Genomic DNA, 19,528 nt, shown 5'->3' with positions numbered 1-19,528 from the left:
ACCACTGAAGAAAGACATAGGCTAACCATGATCCCAAAAGAAATGAAGGTTGACCACTCTCTTAATTTTACAGCACTTTTGTTCTTGATAAAGTTATCAATTGGTAGTCTGTTGAATGCAGTACTAGGTAGAGGAAAATATGTATCCTTTTCTGGTGTTTAAGACAACAGGTATGGATCATTATGGTTTTTAACTAAACTTCTGTTTAGTTACTTTTTGATAGACTGTCCATATTTTAGTCCAAGCAGCTCTGTATCTACTAATGCTACAATTCATTGCTACTATTCTACTAATGCTACAATTCATTGCTACTATTCTACTAATGCTACTATTCATTTCAACAGAGCAGGTAAAGTAGTTCTGCATCTCAATTAACATGACAACTAATGGAAGTCCAGTCATTTCAACCTATGCCTCTTCCAATAAGTGTTACCAACTACATTCCAGTGCCACCCAGACTCCAAATGACTAATCTACACCCAGCCCACTCCATGGCAACGGAAGGGTGTCAATTTGGACAGGAAATAATTTATTTGAACGTGACTAGGGTTTCTTCAGGCCCCAACTCCCTGGTGAGATAGATAGGATATGTCTCTGGTTACTTTGTCCCTGATCTATTCGCCACACACACTCCAAACAATGGCCGATACATCTGTCTATCTGAGCCAGAAGCCTGGGGAGGAGGCAGGGAGAGGAATGAAAAACATTTCGCCACCCCATCCACTGGAAGCTGGGAGAGGGAGCACCATGGGAAGGAGAGACACATAGGAAGGTGAGGACACACACACACACACACACACACACACACGATAGCAGTTTTGGCCAGTCCAGCCCAGCAAAGACCTGTAATTGACTCCCAGCAGCAACTTGCACAGTATGTACTGTGTGCCATGTCACCATTATAAATCAACATATTGTCAGTTCTCACCTGTTTTAAGATGAATGTTATGAATTTGGAGCTTTGGAATCTTACAGCATGAACTTGGTATATCCATTCTGTACTGTGAAAGGATAATATTTGCCTACATTGTACAGGTAGAGTTCTGTGAGAGTAACTGTGTAGATACCAAGGGTATCAGTCGAATTAACAATGGCTTAATTATCCAACAGGGGCAGGCAATAGACAGGTCAAGGCAGGCAGGGGTCAGTAACCAGAGGTGGGGCAATGGTACCGGATGGCAGGCAGGCTCAGGGGCAGACAGAGTGGTCAGGCAGGCAGGCTGGTCAGGACAGGCGAAGGTCAAAACCAGGAGGGTGAGAAAAGAGAGACTGGGAAGAGCAGGAGCTGAGAAGAAAAATGCTGGTTGACTTGACAAACAAGACGAACTGGCAACAGACAAACAGAACACAGGTATAAATACACAGGGGATAATCGGCGACACCTGGAGGGGGGTGGAGACAATCACAAAGACAGGTGAAATAGATCAGGGTGTGACAAAAATTCAAATTCCTAACCTATTTCTACCACCATATATGGATCTTCAGCTAGTTTCTACCCTCTGAATAACTGCAGTGACCTTAGCTGACTGATTCCTATCAGTCTCATGCATCACAGCATCCAGGTTATCTGGGAGTCCCCATGCTATGGTACTATGCCCTAGAAACCCATGTCCTTCAAACTGGGAACCACCAGGCTTTTTGTTTTGATTCTCAAGCCATGCAATTACGCAGGGTAGCGGCATCTTGGTCCTGTGGACAAACAGTTTCTATGGTGAAACCGCCACAGCTCATACTGTGAAATAATAAACCCCCGGCCACAGAGATCTAGGTGATGATGGGCCCCAGAGCATCTCCAGTAGGCCTCTCCCACTGGTCATCAGTCTGAATGAGTGTCTGTTCCTGTCGACATATCTGTCTCTCATCGCCACCCCATCAATCCCACTACCGACACCACGTCTCACATCCTCCCCAGAGACAGGGCTCTACTTTGTCCGTTGATCTGCCCATACCGTAGCCAAGCAGCACCACAACCCCAAGCCATGTATGGGGGGTGACATCTATCCCCTACAATAGGGAGTGACTGCTATCCCCTGCCTTACCCTACCCCCTACCAAATCAAAACGCTACCGCCAGGAGCCCCCTCCCCCATACACCTTAGTGAGATCTCCACTCCCACCCACTCTATCCAAATGACAGCCCTCCACCTTAAAAGGAAGAACCACCCCCAATGTATCAAAATACCAGAATACTAACACCCACCCTAAAAAGAGTATTACCACCCCCAAAGAGAACCACTCCCACTGTATCAAACTACCAGAATACTACCCCGACCCTAAAAAGAGTATTACCACCCCCAAAGAGAACCACTCCCACTGTATCAAACTACCAGAATACTACCCCGACCCTAAAAAGAGTATTACCACCCCCAAAGAGAACCACTCCCACTGTATCAAACTACCAGAATACTACCCCCGACCCTAAAAAGAGTATTACCACCCCCAAAGAGAACCACTCCCACTGTATCAAACTACCAGAATACTACCCCGACCCTAAAAAGAGTATTACCACCCCCAAAGAGAACCACTCCCACTGTATCAAACTACCAGAATACTACCCCCGACCCTAAAAAGTGTAATACCACCCCCAAAGAGAACCACTCCCACTGTATCAAACTACCAGAATACTACCCCCGACCCTAGAGATAGAGACCTACCCTACATCAATACAACTACACTACACTGTAGCCAAACACTAATTCCCCACTCAAACCTTCCTTCATCCAAAACAGGTTAGAAAAATGTGTCTTATGACATTTGACCTGCAGCATTTTAATTGACTGAACATATGAGAAATGTATTTCTTCACATTATAAGCACAGCAATGCGCATAAAGCAGTAGGCTACATGTGAATGTTTGTTCCATAATGCAATTAGTAGGAAAACACGATCGGTTTGATGTGATGTATATCATGTGATAGATTAAAATATCCATTCTAAATTTCAAAATGTAATAAGCAACAACTAGTATAGGTTGCTAATATGACTAGGATTGTGCCTTTGGCTACTGGATAATAAAATAACGTTGACATAAAATACTTGCCTCCGGATATGTTCTGATTTTGGCTCGGCTACTTTGAAGCAAGGTAAGACATGCCTCATAATATGTAGTAAAACGTTCAGGTTACAAACAATTAGGTATATGTTTTCAAACTGCATACTGCCTCCAACTCATTGCATAGTGGTATGTGAAACGCTGATGAAACCTGTTTTCCATTGCCTATGCATTTGCTGTTTGAGATGCTGTAGCAGCTCTCGCGCAGTCTGACAGATTTTCTGCTCGAAGGCTCTGTATCTGTATGCTGTACATGTGATACATAAGGAATACGCTGTATATACGAGCCAATTTAATTTCACTACATTATGCAAATTAACCTGTAGACCAATAAGCAGAACCAGTCAAATGTACAGTATTTCCATCAATGAATAGGTTAAAGCATTATTTGGCAATGGCATATTTTCTTCTTCTCCTGGACAATTGGCCAAAAGCCAATTTTATTTATCCGCTTTTCCCAACAACAACAAAACATCTGTCAAAAGCTGGCTAACGGAAACCCTGAAACACACACACACACACACACACACACACACACACACACACACACACACCAGATGTGGACGTCAAATAAAGCATGGTGAAATGAATGAAGCTGTTGCTTGGCATAATAACAATAGTTCCAGTATTTTCTATTGCCCCGTAATCATTTCTTCAGTTCACTTTTACTGCGTGCTTTTCCCTGGTTTGGAATGACTAATGCTAACAATACAGGGAATGTATTGTTAGCATTAGTCGGAAGGTGTAATGCTTTTCTCTGTAATAGCTGTAAGATTGGAGCCTGGGCTGCTCCGTGTATGTGTGCTCATGTCCATGTGTGTGTAATATGATGTGTGTGCATAGCTTACCTAACTCCTACACTCTTTCCTGCTCTCCCTCATCAATATGAACTCTAACCTGTTTCCCAAGTCTTTCCTCTGTAGAAAGAGTTAACAGAAAGTAGAGCGAAATCCTAGACCAGGGTCTTCCACCTTGTTCCTGGAGAGCTACCCTCCTGTAGGTTTTTGCCCCAAACCCAGTGGTAACTAACCAGGTTCAGCTTATCAACCAGCTAATTATTAGAATCAGGTGCGCTAGATTAGGGTTGGAGTGAAAACCTACAGGATGGTAGTTCTCCAGGAACAGGGTTGGAGAACCCTGTCCTAAACAGACCAGCACAGTGTGGACTAGGAGACAAATGGCTGACCTGAACCGTACTGGGTATGGCTCAGATAATTTATTTTCCTTTCCAGGAACTAACCAGGTCAGCTTGGCTTGGCTCTGTTGGCTGTCGAGTGTGAAAAGCGTAAAAGAGATCTTGGTGGGTTAATACAGAGGATGTTCTCATCTCTTTCACTTTGTCATTCTGACACAGTATTGTTTTGGGAAATGTAGAGCCCCATAGTGAGAAACATATCCTCCAATAAGCTTAGAGTCACTGGACTAGAGCTCCCAAGGCATCCCACAGCTACGCATCCCTAACACACACCCCTGACACTGTCTTTCTCCTACTCACTACTATCATCTTAGACTTGAGGTAGCCAGGTCTACCAAAGCCTGTTCACCATATCAAATACCATATCAAATAGGCTTACATGTTGTCCTAGATAGGGTTGCACATTTTGTGGAATATTCAGAGGTGGAAACTTTCCATGGGAATTAACAGAAATATATGCAAATTAATATTAATACCATTTAAATGTACATGTTAATACCATTTAAATGTAGATGTTTTTTTGCATTGGATATATTTACCAGATCATATGGAGACAGACATAAACCTTTTACCTTATCATATGTAGACATAATTGCAAATGATGAAATCCTTCCATAGAAATAAAAAAAAACAATTTAGTTAAGAAGTTAAAGAGTTAAACTAAACTAAAAGTTAAAGAATTTAACTTTAATTAAATGAGTTGACTCTCCACATGGGATGATTTCAATGAAAAACAAAAAGGGAATATTGAATGATCCCCAATGATCCATCGCATTTCCCAAAAATGTTTTCAACATATGTCTGTAAAATGATAGTCTAGAAACTAAAGCTTTGGTTGTCTTCCTCTCAGGCTTCAATGTCTTCTCCCTGGACCTCATCAATGTCCACCTCTTGAACATCAGACTCTGAGGCCTTATCATCACTGTCACTTTCCAACCTTGTTGAGGATGGCTCGTTGTCAGTCTCAAAAAGCCTAAAATTTGCCTGGATGGCCACCAATCTTTTAACCATTGTATTGGTCAGCTTGTTGTGTGCTTCGGTGTGTTTGTTCCCAGATAAGGACCAGTTGCGCTCTGAGGCGGCTGATGTTAGTGGGATTTGGAGGATGGTGGAGGAAACAGGGGAAAGATCTACAAAGTCCCTTCCACCAGGTGGTTGATGAGATATGTTGGCACGACTGCCATATTGCATCTCCATCCCAAAGCCCTTGCTTGGAAGTGTACTTCACCAGACTGCCAAGAACCTTGCCCTCATCCAGGCCAAGGTGGCAGGACACGGTAGTGATGACACAATCTCTGCACCAGACAGGATGCGCTTGCCAGTATACTTGGGGTCCAGCATGTACGCTGCAGCGTGTATGGGCTTCAGGCAGAAGTCTTCGCGCTTTTTGATGTGTTTCAGAACTGCAGTTTCCTCTGCTTGGAGCAACCGTGACGTGGGCAGGGCAGTACGGATTTCTTCTCTTACTTCTGCAAGCATCAGATAGGATGGCATTGTCTCCCTCAATCTGTGCAATGGCTACTGCTATAGGTTTCAGGCTGCTTACCACTCTCCCAAAATACATAATCCAGGTGGATCCTCTTGATTGGGCCGTCCATATCGGGAGACTGTGATATGGCCAGTTCTTTCAGAGACTCCTTCCCCTCCAGGAGACTGTCAAACATGATGACAACACCACCCCAATGTGTGTTGCTGGGCAGCTTCAATGTGGTGCTCTTATTCTTCTCACTTTGCTTGGTGAGGTAGATTGCTGCTATAACTTGATGACCATTCACATAGCTAACCATTTCCTTGGCTCTCTTGTAGAGTGTATCCATTGTTTTCAGTGCCATGATGTCCTTGAGGAGCAGATTCAATGTATGAGCAGCACAGCCAATGGGTGTGATGTGAAGGTAGGACTCCTCCACTTTAGACCAAGCAGCCTTCATGTTTGCAGCATTGTCTGTCACCAGTGCAAATATCTTCTGTGGTCCAAGGTGATTGATGACTGCTTTCAGCTCATCTGCAATGTAGAGAGATGATTGCAATACAGTCTGCTCTCTCTATGACTTGCTTGACCTTCACTTGAACTCTGCATCCAGCAAATTAGTAGATAAAGCATGTCTGGTTGGAGGGGTGTATGCTGGGCAAAGAATATTCAGAAATTTCTTCCAATACACATTGCCTGTGAGCATCAGAGCTGAACCAGTTGCATACACAGCTTGAGCAAGACATTCATCACCATTTCTCTGACTACGTTCCTCCATTGAGTCAAAAAAACATCTGATTCCAGGAGGACCATGAGCTGTTGCTATAAGGTGTCTGATTCATCATTTTCACCTTGAATAGAAGTAGAGGGACTTTTGTCAGAGGTTGCTTGTTGTGAGCGCTGAGGGAACTTTATGCACTTGGCCAGATGATTCTGTATCTTTGTTGCATTCTTCACATATGATTTGGCACAGTATTTGCAAATGTACACAGCTTTTCCTTCTACATTAGTTGCAGTGAAATGTCTCCACACATCAGATAGTGCCCGTGGCATTTTCCTGAAAGAAAAACCCAAATACAATTCCATGTACAGATACATAGTTACGCAGTTAGATTAAACAACCCCTTAGTAAGATAAATGTTTTAAAATGAAACATATATGGAAACAGGTTATTTAACACTCCTCGATTAGCAGGCTAAAGCAAGCTAAACCCCACATTGTAGCAAAAACTACCTAGCAGAAATTGTTAACAAGTTAAGAAAAAATGTAAACACACTTTGCTGTATGCTGTAGGCTACTATTTACTAGTTAACAAAAAATCATGTATGTCATATAAAATTTATTCACCCCACGCAGTATTGTAGTCAAAACTTACCAGAACGCATCTAGTCCTTGGCTCAGACAGTGTAGTAGTGTGGGCTCAATAGCATCTCATTAGTGTGCAAGATCTGGAGAATCAGCTGTACATGTGGTGGAAGAATGCACTGTGCATGCAGAGGTTTGCAATTCCATTGAATTGGGGATAGTTTAACAAAAATATGCCACAAGACCTAGAATTGCCTTACCTGTATCCCACAAAAAAGGTTCACTGGCTAACTTTTTTGATGAATTTAAGCAAAATTCCCCAAATTCCAAGGCTTAACTTCCCATGGAAAATTTCAGACTCTTTGCAACACCAGTCCTAGACCATTTTCATACTTCTTAGCTGAGCCAAGCTGTGCTGTGCAGGCTTGGTTACAAATTCACTATAGTTGCTGGGAAGGGATATGTGATAAGAAAATAATGGAGCCAGCACAGTACAGTTCGGGTCAGCACAATAGTGGGAAAAGGTTTGTACTGTAGTTCCTACTGCTCTGCAGGCGTCCATGCAGGTCCTGTCTGAGTGAATGCGCCTTGATCGGAGCCCAGACTCTCCTTTCTTCACTGTTCACTTCCCTCCAAATTTCCACCACACACCCCTCATGGGATTCAGACTAGAATCAGCACACAAAGGCATTACCGCTCCACATACACAGCAGCGGTTTTTATGTGTTATTGTAGATGAGCTCGCCCATGAATCTCACTTTCTTTCTTTGGTTATTGAGTTGTAACCAAAAAAGACAAAGGGAAAAGTCAGGGGCACCTCTGTGACTTTCTCCTTGAGTTATTTATTTGGGAGCATGGCAGGTTGAGCTGGGGCTGGCGTAGGTGAGGCACTGTGTCCGGTGGCCAGGAAAGGTGGGGTTGAGATGGGGCAGGGGTATGTTGAGAGAGGGGGTTGGCCGCACTCGCACGCAACTGGTTAGATATGGAGTATGAGTGTGTGAGTCTGCGGGCTAATCTTTTGTCTGTAGGTAACAACTCGGCTGCTCGGGCCCACATTTCTCTTCTTTTACAACGGTTTTGAAAGTAACACAGAGCGTTTTATTGTCCCAGTACAGTTATTATGATTATTTAGGATTTATTGAATATACAGTGGGGCAAAAAAGTATTTAGTCAGCCACCAATTGTGCAAGTTCTCCCACTTAAAAAGATGAGAGAGGCCTGTAATTTTCATCATAGGTACACTTCAACTATGACAGACAAAATGAGAAAAAAATCCAGAAAATCACATTGTAGGATTTTTTAATGAATTTATTTGCAAATTCTGGTGGAAAATAAGTATTTGGTCAATAACAAAAGTTTATCTCAATACTTTTATATACCCTTTGTTGGCAATGACAGAGGTCAAACGTTTTCTGTAAGTCTTCACAAGGTTTTCAAACACTGTTGCTGGTATTTTGGCCCATTCCTCCATGCAGATCTCCTCTAGAGCAGTGATGTTTTGGGGCTGTTGCTGGGCAACACGGACTTTCAACTCCCTCCAAAGATTTTCTATGGGGTTGAGATCTGGAGACTGACTAGACCACTCCAGGACCTTGAAATGCTTCTTACGAAGCCACTCCTTCGTTGCCCGGGTGGTGTGTTTGGGATCATTGTCATGCTGAAAGACCCAGCCACATTTCATCTTCAATGCCCTTGCTGATGGAAGGATGTTTTCACTCAAAATCTCACGATACATGGCCCCATTCATTCTTTCCTTTACACGGATCAGTCGTCCTGGTCCCTTTGCAGAAAGTAGGTATGGTGTTCTTTGGATGCAACTCAGCATTCCTTGTCCTCCAAACACGACAAGTTGAGTTTACCAAAAAGTTATATTTTGGTTTCATCTGACCATATGACATTCTCCCAATCTTCATCTGGATCATCCAAATGCTCTCTAGCAAACTTCAGACGGGCCTGGACATGTACTGGCTTAAGCAGGGGGACACGTCTGGCACTGCAGGATTTGAGTCCCTGGCGGCGTAGTGTGTTACTGATGGTAGGCTTTGTTACTTTGGTCCCAGCTCTCTGCAGGTCATTCACTAGGTCCCCCCGTGTGGTTCTGGGATTTTTGCTCACTGTTCTTGTGATAATTTTGACCCCACGGGGTGAGATCTTGTGTGGAGCCCCAGATCGAGGGAGATTATCAGTGGTATTGCATGTCTTCCATTTCCTAATAATTGCTCCCACAGTTGATTTCTTCAAACCAAGCTGCTTACCTATTGCAGATTCAGTCTTCCCAGCCTGGTGCAGGTCTACAATTTTGTTTCTGGTGTCCTTTGACAGCTCTTTGGTCTTGGCTATAGTGGAGTTTGGAATGTGACTGTTTGAGGTTGTGGACAGGTGTCTTTTATACTGATAATAAGTTCAAACAGGTGCCATTAATACAGGTAACGAGTGGAGGACAGAGGAGCCTCTTAAAGAAGACGTTACAGGTCTGTGAGAGCCAGAAATTTTGCTTGTTTGTAGGTGACCAAATACTTATTTTCCACCATAATTTGCAAATAAATTCATAAAAAATCCTACAATGTGATTTTCTGGATTTTTTTTCTCATTTTGTCTGTCATAGTTGAAGTGTACCTATGATGAAAATCACAGGCCTCTCTCGTCTTTTTAAGTGGGAGAATTTGCACATTTGGTGGCTGACTAAATACTTTTTTACCCCACTGTATATAATAATATGTTTGAGCTCCCATCTCAGGTGGGGAAACAGTGGTGTCATAGGTGGATCTGGATTTGCATTCATTTTAAACTCTCCATCACAGATCCTCTGGGAGATGTGGTTTAGTGTTTAGACTCAGCTCTCCTGGCCCCGCTCTAGTTCTGCTGGTGAAGGGGTATGTGATAAGCTCAGTCGGAGCTTTGGTGTGGCTGTTGTTGGTGCTGTTCCCATGCTGAGTACTGCCATGTTTCTTGTTGATGTGAAAGTGTGATTTGGCTCCTGGCTCTTGGCTCCGTGTGAGAAGTTGGTTTGGATCGAAGCGGGATCTTCATCCAGGATGCCGTTGGAGGAGAGTCTATAGGGGACGATGACACAAACAGCACATAAAGAGAACACAACAAAGCATCCAAGGGAACGTATCCCATGGGAGGAAACTGTGATTTACTTTGATTGAAAGTGTTATATACTGTACATCAACAGAGGATTAATATTTTTCTAACTTGTTTTGACTTGGCAATATCATGCTCTGATCAAACACGATAACCAAGTCGCCAGAGGATATGTGTTCTCGCTTCATTGGCCGGCATTCAAAACGAGGAACAAAGGCCCATATTGGCTCTGCGAGTAGAAAAAAGCCACTTACAACAACAGTTCACCCATTCATGTTTTATTTGTGTACTCATCTGAACTGATTTGTCACTCGGTGACTGATTGGAAATGTGTGTTTTCAGATCTATGTAGCTCTGATGTCATGTACAAGCAGATGCGGTAGCTTGGTATCCACCTATTGCCAAGAATGTGGTGTCACTGGTGTCCCCCAGGGCTCTGTTCTAGGCCCTCTCCTATTCTCGCTATACACCAAGTCACTTGGCTCTGTCATAACCTCACATGGTCTCTCCTATCATTGCTATGCAGACGACACACAATTAATCTTCTCCTTTCCCCCTTCTGATGACCAGGTGGCGAATCGCATCTCTGCATGTCTGGCAGACATATCCGTGTGGATGACGGATCACCACCTCAAGCTGAACCTCGGCAAGACGGAGCTGCTCTTCCTCCCGGGGAAGGACTGCCCGTTCCATGATCTCGCCATCACGGTTGACAACTCCATTGTGTCCTCCTCCCAGAGCGCTAAGAACCTTGGCGTGATCCTGGACAACACCCTGTCGTTCTCAACTAACATCAAGGCGGTGGCCCGTTCCTGTGTTCATGCTCTACAACATGTCGACCCTGCCTCACACAGGAAGCGGCGCAGGTGACTGTCATCTGGATTACTGCAACTCGCTGTTGGCTGGGCTCCCTGCCTGTGCCATTAAACCCCTACAACTCATGTCTGGTGTTCAACCTTCCCAAGTTCTCTCACGTCACCCCGCTCCTCCGCTCCCTCCACTGGCTTCCAGTTGAAGCTCGCATCCGCTACAAGACCATGGTGCTTGCCTACGGAGCTGTGAGGGGAACGGCACCTCAGTACCTCCAGGCTCTGATCAGGCCCTACACCCAAACAAGGGCACTGCGTTCATCCACCTCTGGCCTGCTCGCCTCCCTACCACTGAGGAAGTACAGTTCCCGCTCAGCCCAGTCAAAACTGTTCGCTGCTCTGGCCCCCCAATGGTGGAACAAACTCCCTCACGACGCCAGGACAGCGGAGTCAATCACCACCTTCCGGAGACACCTGAAACCCCACCTCTTTAAGGAATACCTAGGATAGGATAAAGTAATCCCTCTCACCCCCCCTCCCCCTGAAAAGATTTAGATGCACTACTGTTCCACTGGAGGTCATAAGGTGAATGCACCAATTTGTAAGTCGCTCTGGATAAGAGCGTCTGCTAAATGACTTAAATGTAAATGTAAATGTAATGTCAAACCAAATCTTGGGTACCTATGAATAAAATAGTGTTTACTGAAAGAGAAGGATGACTCATTCAAGGGTTATTCTTTATTTGTACTATTTTCTACATTGTAGAATAATAGTGAAGATATCAACACTATGAAATAACACATATGGAATCATGTAGTAACCAAAAAAGTTTTAAACAAATCAAAATATATTAAATATTTGAGATTCTTCAAAGTTGCCACCCTTTCCCTTGATGACAGCTTGGCATTCTCTCAACCAGCTTCATGAGGAATGCTTTTCAAACAGTCTTGAAGGAGTTCCCACATATGCTGAGCACTTGTTGGCTGCTTTTCCTTCACTCTACGGTCTAACTCATCCCTAACCATTTCAATTGGGTTGAGGTTTGGGTGATTGTGGAGGCCAGGTCATTTGATCCAGCACTCCATCACTCTCCTTCTGGGTCAAATATCCCTTACACAGGCTGGAGGTGTGTTGGGTCATTGTCATGTTGAAAAACAAATGATAGTCCCACTAAGCACAAACCAGATGCGATGGCGTATCGCTGCAGAATGCTGTGGTAGCCATGCTGGTTAAGTGTACCTTGAATTCGAAATAAATCACAGACAGTATCACCAGCAAATTACCCCACACATCACACCTCCTCCTCCATGCTTCACGATGGGAACCACACATACAGCGATCATCTGTTCACCTACTCTCACAAAGACATGGCTGTTGGAAACAAAAATCCCAAATTAGGACTCATCACACCAAAGCACAGATTTCCACCGGTCTAATGTTCATTGCTCGTGTTTCTTGACCCAAGCAAGTTTCTTATTATTATTGTTGTCCTTTAGTAGTGGTTTCTTTGCAGCAATTAGACCATGAAGGCCTGATTCACACAGTCTCCTCTGAGCTCTTTCAAAGTTCTTGAAATGTTCCGTATTGACTGACCTTCATGTCTTAAAGTAATGATGGACTGTCGTTTCTCTTTGCTTATTTGAGCTGTTCTTGCCATAATATGGACTTGGTCTTTTACCAAATAGGGCTATCTTCTGTATACCACCCCTACCTTGTCACAACACAACTGATTGGCTCAAACGCATTAAGAAGACAATAAATTCCACAAATTAACTTTGAACAAGGCACACCTGTTAATTGAAATGCATTCCTGGTGACTACCTCATGAAGCTGGTTGAGAGTGCCAAGAGTGTGCAAAACTGTCATCAAGGCAAAGGGTGGCAACTTTGAAGAATCTCAAATATAAATATATTTAGATTTGTTTAACAATTGTTATGGTTACTACATGATTCCATATGTGTTATTTCATAGTTTGATGTCTTCACTATTATTCTACAATGTAGAAAATAGTCAAAATCAAGAAAAACCCTTGAATGAGTAGGTGTGTCCAAACTTTTGATTGATACGTATGTATGTCAAGGCTTGGGGAGAGACGTATCCATGTAAACTTCCAGGGTGACAGGAAAAGCCATAGGTTGAGCAACTCTCTTGGAAGGCTTTGTGAACTTGGGCCATATATTAACCGTGTTTAGCTAACCAGATTAACCTTCTTGGCACTTGCCTTTTAAACACTGCATTCCAGTCATCAGAATACAACCTCTAGCCATTGTTCTACTGCTCATAATAGCTTTGTTTCCCTCATTATTGATTGGCTTATCCCACTGTGCGCTTGCATATATTACAATTGTATTCCAATAGACCTGCATTCTGAAATGTGCTTACAATGTGCTTACAATTAAAGTGGTATTCTGAGGGGGGAAATGGTTGCATATCGTCTAGGGCGTTGAGGCAGTGCTAAAGACTTGTGGGTCAGTACGAGCATGTGAGAGCATGTGTCTCCGCTGCAGGGTGGGCTCTGCCCGCCTTCAGTAAGCACACACACACACACACACACACAGGTGACTGGAGGATCGTTGAGTTACATCTGAAGGAGGTTTAAATTTAGTGTTTAAACTCGGCAGACCTCGTCGAAAAGGGATTGGATTTTTATCATGGTTCCCATTCAGATTTTCAGCACTACTCATTGTTGGAACATGTGACAGTGATTTATAAGCGACAGGACTGAAACCCAAGCCTGTGTGTAGCTATAGAGCTTCAGAGGAACGAGGAAAGGGAACATTTGGGGTCATGTACACACAACTTAATCCGTGCATATAAAAGGCTGTGCTCATAGTTGAGTAGCCACCACCCCTCGGCAAGCCTCAGACTTTTCTTACGGCCGTAACTGTTGGTTCCCAGGCCTGGATGTTGCCGTGTCAAGGCGGTGCTCTGGCCTGTCCTTTACTGGACTCCCCGGGGACTGAGAGAGGTGCAGCAGGTTACGGTGTGTGTGCGTGCGTGTGTGCATTATTTTATGTAATACACACTTCTGTGAGTCAAGGCACCGTGTATGTGACTGTGTAAGACTGTGTGAGAGATCTGAGCAAAGGGGAGAATGGGGAAAACACCAAACTCTCTTAAACAGAATTCAGCATCAACCAGGGTACGACTCTTAATGTTTCCGCGTATGTTTCCGTCCTGGCCATTCTTTAACCTGATAGGAGCACCACCTCCTATCAAAATGGAAACAGTTAGATAAATTCACAAAGATGTCTATGAATCTTAACACAGAACGGGGAATGGGCTTCTGCTATTGACACGTATCTCTTATTATTCAAAAAGATTAAATCTTATTCTCTACAGTTTTCAAAAAGAGCCACAGTATATTAACTATAACAGAACTGGAGATGGGCTTCTGCTGTTGACATATTTATCTCTTATTAAATCTTATTCCCTCCTATGGTTTTCATATGGAATAATTTCAGATCATGGACATTAATTAGAGCTTTGACTGAGATCACTCTCAAGCTGACAACAGCTGCGTTTTGGGCTTGTCTTGATGTTGATTCCAGCGTCTCACAGGGAGTTAATGGGATAAGAAAAATGTGCTGTTGCTTGTGTTGATTGTCGGCCTGTAAAACACTAATAAAACTAAGAGCTTGTTAACACACATGGTTTATTTATCTGTGGCTGTGGATTGTAAATCACGGTAAGCAGTGTCAATCTGAGCTGCCTCTGGCCTGCCGCACACATTACCACTCGCATCCGTTTGTTTGTGTGTGTCTGTAACTGTGTGTGTTTGTTTGAGTGCATCTTCCTAATGACTATCTCTTAACTGGCTTTGCAAATACACCTTGGGCTGGCATCAGTGTCCAATCTGTGTGAAGTGATAGTGAGTAGAGAAGAGTGAGAGAGTGTGGAGCCAGGGGTGGATGATACAGGCTCTGGTGTGTGTACGTGATGGTGTTTGTGTGTGTGTGTGTGTGTGTGTGTGCGTGCATACGACCCTGCCTGTGTGTGTGCATGTGCTCGTGCCCTTGTGTGTGTGTGTGTGTGTGTGTGTGTGTGTGTGTGTGTGTGTGTGAGTGCCCCTGTGTGACTGTGCACCTTGTTGTGTGTGTGTGTGTGTGTGTGTGTGTGTGTGTGTGTGTGTGTGTGTGTGTGTGTGTGTGGTAAAGCAGTGCAGACCAGGAGCCCAACACACACTCCACCATCTTGGCAGCAGACACAGCGCAGGAGTACTGCTCTCCAGCAGCAGCAGCCCAGCCAGCCTCTGTGACTTGGACATGCAATCTTTTCCATTCTTTATTATATCTGATTTCATATAATGTTTTCTAAAAGTATTGAACAACACAAGTTCATTACATTACGCATGCCTTGGCCCCGGGATGATTTAGAGCGAACACACTGAGAGGGGCCGAACCAAATAAAAGTGTAAAAATTTGAATGAAAGCAGCGAAGCGCTAAAGTCCACACCGACCTCATGCTTTGGTTGCCGTGCCAGAAAAGTGTCTCGATCCAGTGAGAGACCGTTCCTCATTCAATTATATGTTCCATGTGTGCGTTCCAATAAGGCTTCAGGCAGAGGGGCTTCTGAGCAGGTCTGATCTCGCTCTTGCACACACACACACATGCGTGCACATGCGCATACGAACACATGCACGAAAACGCATGTACACAGACGTGTAGTTACACACACACACACACACACACACACACACACACACACACTACTCTAACTCTGAAATTGCTGCCTATTTAAACAGGACAGCACACATTGTGTGTGTGTGTATGTGTTTATACAACGGGTGGGTCTAATCTTGGATGTTGATTGGTTAAAACCACATTCCAGCCAGTGTCTATTCCACAAGTTACCACCAGCTAAAGCTATGATGTTGAAATGTGTATTTACTCTGTTCCATCTCACTTCACAATCCGCTGTCTCATCAGCCCAGACAGGAAATGTATAAATTTGATCTCCACTATAAAAAGCATGAAGACATTATCTCACATTTGTTTTAGACTAGCATTTGGTTTTCAAGAGCAGGGATTTGTATAAACCTTGCTGTCTGTCTCTTCGACATTTCCAACATTGAAATTGGATCACTAGCTGTCGCATAGTAATGAACAAGTCGGGACGAGACAGAAAGCAGTCGAAATCTTGAATCAGCTGGCATCATTTTTCTGGATATATACTAGAAATGTCATAGAAAACAAGTAAAACTAAATGAAGTGCAGCTAGTTTGCAGTGATTATGTTGCTGTGTTGTTGGCTAGCTCCTCTGAACAACAGTGTCCTGACGAAAGAGCACATTTTCTTTGCCAGGTGAAATTGTGCATCATTAGCTCATTGTTATGGATGTATCCAAATAAATATCACTAGAAAACAGCTTAAACAAACACAATGTAACTCCTTTGCAGTTATTCTGGCTGCACTGTTTGACGTGACTGTAAGTTAGCCATAGTTGGCTAGCTAGCAAGCAAAGGATAAGAATGTTGCCAGCCAGTATGGCAATGGAACATTTTGAACGAACGACTGGGTCACGTGCAAAGATACAGAACAAAAAGACAACGTGTCTCTGGCAGCCAAATTGATAGAACAAATAACCAGCCGGCTTGGGTAGCTTTGTGTCGGGACTATATCTTGTAGAAGGATGAAATAATATGAATAAATTCATCAAAATAAAGTTTTATAAAAGTGATAATGTCCTCAAAGCTGGTGTTTAGAGGATATGTTGGCATGGCCTAACAACACCTGTACCAATATACAGAACATTCGGAAAGAATTCAGACTCCTTGAATTTTTCCACATTTTGTTACGTCACAGCCTTATTCTAAAATGTATTAAATATATAAAATTCCTCATCAATCTACACACAATACCCAATAATTACAAAGTGAAAACAGGTTTTTTAATTGTTTAGCAAATGTATTAAAACTAAAAAACTATTCAGTATTCAGACCCTTTGCTATGAGACTCGAAATTGAGCTCAGGTGCACCCTGTTTCCATTGATCATCCTTAAGATGTTTCTACAACTTCATTGGAGTCCATTGGACATGATTTATAAAGACACACACCTGTCTATATAAGGTCCCACAGTTGACAGTGCATGTCAGAGCAAAAACCAAACCTTGAGGTCGAAGGAATTGTCCATAGAGCTCCGAGACAGAAATGACAAATAATGTTTGCAGCATTGGTCCGCAAGTCCTCAAGAACACAGTGGCCTCCATCATTCTTAAAAGGAAGAAGTTTGGAACCACCAAGACTCTTCCTAGAGCTGGCTGCCCTGCCAAACTGAGTAATCGGGGGAAAGAGCCTTGGTTAGGGAGGTGACCAAGAACCCGATGGTCACTCTGACAGAGCTCGAGTTCCTCTGTGGAGATGGGAGAACCTTCCAGAAGGACAACCATCATTGCAGCATTCCACCAATCAAGCCTTTATGGTAGAGTGGCCAGAAGGAAGCCACTCTTCAGTAAAAGGCATATGACAGCCCGCTTGGAGTTTGCTGAAAGGCACCTAAAGGACTCTCAGACCATGAGAAACAAGGTTCTCTGGTCTTATATAACCAAGATTGAACTATTTGGCCTGAATGCCAAGCGTCACATCTAGAGGAAACCTGGCACCATCCCTACGGTGAAGCATGGTGGTGGCAGCATCATGCTCTGGGGATGTTTTTCAGTGGCAGGGACTGGGAGACTAGTCAGGATCGAGGGAAAGATGAACGGAGCAAAGTACAAAGAAATCCTTGATGAAAACCTGCTCCAGAGCACTCAGGACCTCAGACTGGGGAGGTTCACCTTCCAAAAGGACAATGACCCTAAGCACACAGCCAAGACAATGCAGGAGTGACTTTGGGACAGTCTCTGAATGTCCTTGAGTGGTCCACCCAGAGCCCAGACTTGAACCCAGCAGCAATGCAATGCTCCCAGCAATGCAGCAATGCTCCCCATCCAACCTGACGGAGCTTGAGAGGATCTGCAGAGAAGAATAGGAGAAACTCCCCAAATACAGGTGGGCCAAGCTTGTAGTGTCATAGCCAAGAAGACTTGATGATGTAATCGCTGCCAAAGGTGCTTCAACAAAGTACTGAATAAAGGGTATGAATACTTATGTAAATGTGCTATTTCAGTTTTATAATTTTCTTAATCTAGGAAACATTTCTGAACAACTGTTTTTGCTTTGTCATTATGGGGTATTGTGTGTAGATTGATGAGGGGAAAAAACTATTTAATCAATTTTAGAATACGGCTGTAAAATAACAAATATGGAAAAAGTCAGTGTCTGAATACGTTCTGAATGAACTTTGTCAATAAGAACAATTGTTTTCATTTGCTAAATTGTGATTACTTCGCTACTATGGCCTATTTCTTGCCTTACCTCCTCACGCCATTTGCACACACTGTATATAGACTTTCTTTTTTTACTACTGTATTATTGACTGTACGCTTGTTTATTCCATGTGTAACTCTGTTGTTGTTTGTGTCGCACTGCTTTGCTTTATCTTGGCCAGGTTGCAGTTGTAAATGAGAACTTGTTCTCAACTAGCCTACCTGGTTAAATAAAGGTGAAAAAAAAGACGTTTTTTTTCTTTTTCTCCCATGAACCCATCATCATCACTAAACTGTTGTGTGTTTGTCTCTTACAGTCCCAGCTGATCTGTCCCATCAGAGACCCCGAGAACATCACACAGGTATGGACACTTCTCTTTCAAACATCCAAATGTTATATGTCAGTCAAATGAATACATTGGGGAAGTACTGGTTTGGAGAACTTCTCACTGACTAATAGGTTTTGGTTCAGGTCTTGTTGGTATGTTACAGTTGCCTGGCTGTCAATGCACACATGCACGAGAGAAAAGTGTCCCAGCTCATCTGTTACATTGGTGTGGTTCAAAGACATTTTCTCCTATCATGAATAATTGGGAAACAGTGCAGACTGTCCACTACAGCTGTTCTGATCTTGCTTCTTCTTAATGTCTTTTGGAAGTTAATCAGTACTGTAGTGATGTGATGCGACTATACTGTATGACTAACTGGTTGATTACAATCAGTTAGTTTATCACACAAGTAAGAAAACACAGACATACTACACAAGCTCACATACACACACACACAGTCTGGTTACAGTTATACTCTCACATACCCCTCTCTTTACACCCCCATTATGTCCCCCACCTCCCATCTTCATGGCATGTGAATGTGTAATCTGACATTGCGATTTTGATTTGGGGGTCTCTCTCGCTCTCCCTCATGCTTTAATTTCACATGAGAGCGCTCCTCTCTGCAAGCCGTGTCACCAGTTTCTCCCCCTGCAGGGCCTTGTGGCAGCCGGTTGGACTTTTATTGCGCTGGCCGGCACGCAGGCAATAAGTGAGCAGCCAGTCATCTGCTTTTAGAGCCCCACTCAATTAGTTCTAGTGTGTGTGTGTGTGTGTGTGTGTGTGTGTGTGTGTGTGTGTGTGTGTGTGTGTGTATGCATGTGTGTGTGGACCGAGGGCTGAGTACTAATGAGCCTAGCAGCTCATTCCGCTTTGATCCAGATTACAGGCCCTCTGCTGGACCTGGTCCTAGCTCTGCATCACCCTCCAAACCACCTCTTTCTATCGGTACAGCTAATTGGTCCTGTTCTCTCCT

The 19,528-nt window shown here is 43.6% G+C and overlaps 1 long non-coding RNA gene across 1 annotated transcript in view; it reads left to right on the top strand.

The window, feature by feature from the left end:
* Window positions 1–18,822, top strand: part of LOC115134715 (uncharacterized) — a 146,951-nt gene extending 128,129 nt beyond the window's left edge. The window contains exon 3 of the long non-coding RNA XR_003864359.2: window positions 18,541–18,822. This is a non-coding gene — a long non-coding RNA (uncharacterized LOC115134715). The remainder of the gene's footprint in view (window positions 1–18,540) is intronic.
* The last annotated feature ends 706 nt before the right edge of the window (window positions 18,823–19,528 follow it).

Source organism: Oncorhynchus nerka, linkage group LG9a (genome assembly GCF_034236695.1).
Source record: "Oncorhynchus nerka isolate Pitt River linkage group LG9a, Oner_Uvic_2.0, whole genome shotgun sequence".
Taxonomy (NCBI): Eukaryota; Metazoa; Chordata; class Actinopteri; order Salmoniformes; family Salmonidae; genus Oncorhynchus; species Oncorhynchus nerka.
This window is presented reverse-complemented; position numbering and strand designations above follow the sequence as displayed.